The 1,200-nt window shown below is 35.9% G+C and overlaps 1 non-coding gene across 1 annotated transcript; it reads right to left on the bottom strand.

The window, feature by feature from the left end:
- Positions 1–702: 702 nt before the first annotated feature.
- Positions 703–808, bottom strand: LOC122003266. Its single transcript, XR_006117910.1, has one exon. It is a non-coding gene; the product is annotated as a small nucleolar RNA R71 (small nucleolar RNA).
- Between the last annotated feature and the right edge of the window lie 392 nt (positions 809–1,200).

Raw genomic sequence — 1,200 nt, forward strand, 5'->3', positions numbered from 1 at the left:
AACATTAGGAATTATCAATTGAGTTAGACTAAACATAACATTTGTTTTCCTTTCATATTGCATAGTTGTAACTAATCATTAGATTTCTGTTTTTTTAGTTTATTGTATAACTTTCACTTCTTGTTAATTCTTTTTGTACAAATTCAATTCTGCATTTTTTATTCTTCTAATTTTCTTTTTGTGTCGAATTGTTATCTGCAATCTTGTTCTTGTATATGCGAAGATCTAACTTTGCAGGGGAATTCTTTCCTTTTAACCCTGAGATTGATAGAACTTTCCATAAAAGAAGAATTCTGCAAAGGCAAATTGAAGAACAGGAACATTTTAATATGGCAAATAGACCACTTAAGGATTATGCAGCACCCTATGCGAGAGGTTTTCGATCTAGTATTTCAAGACCTTCAGTGGAAGCTAATAACTTTGAAATCAAACCCGCAATCATATCTATGGTGCAGCAGAACCAATTTGGTAGAGGACCTCATGAGGACCCTAATCAACACTTAGAGGTCTTTTATGAAATATGTGGTACCATGAAAATGAATGGAGTTCCTTCAGATGCAGTTAGATTATTATTATTTGGGTTTTCTCTAAGAGATAGGGCAAAGCAATGGCTGAATTCTTTGGCACCTAATAGCATCATCACTTGGGAGCAGTGTGAGCAACAGTTTCTTGATAAGTTCTATCCACCAAGCAAAACAGCTCATATGAGGAATTTAATTGCAAGCTTCAAGCAAACCGACTCAGAATCTCTTTTTGAAGCATGAGATAGATATAATAGTTTGCTCAGACAATGCCCACATCATGGGTTGGAAAGATGGTTAGTGTTGCACACTTTTTACAATGGTATCAATTATCATACCAAAGTGTCCCTTGATTCAGCTGCTGGAGGGGCACTTATGAACAAAAGCTTAGATGAAGCCGAAGAAATCATTGAAAGTGTAGCACAAAATCATCATCAATGGGCAAATGAAAGAAGTGGTGGCTATTCCTCTGTAAACCCAACAATTAAAGCATCAAGGAAGTTTGATGTAGATGCAGTCACTCTTTTGTCTGCAAAATTGGACGCTCTTACAAAGAAATTTGAGAATATGGGGACTAGTGCTAATATGGTCAATGCTATTAGTACATCTTGTGAAGTATGTGGGAGTTCAGAGCATTCAAATGATTCATGTCCATTGGGAGCTATCACTGCACAAATCA

Source organism: Zingiber officinale, chromosome 7A (assembly GCF_018446385.1).
Source record: "Zingiber officinale cultivar Zhangliang chromosome 7A, Zo_v1.1, whole genome shotgun sequence".
NCBI lineage: Eukaryota > Viridiplantae > Streptophyta > Magnoliopsida > Zingiberales > Zingiberaceae > Zingiber > Zingiber officinale.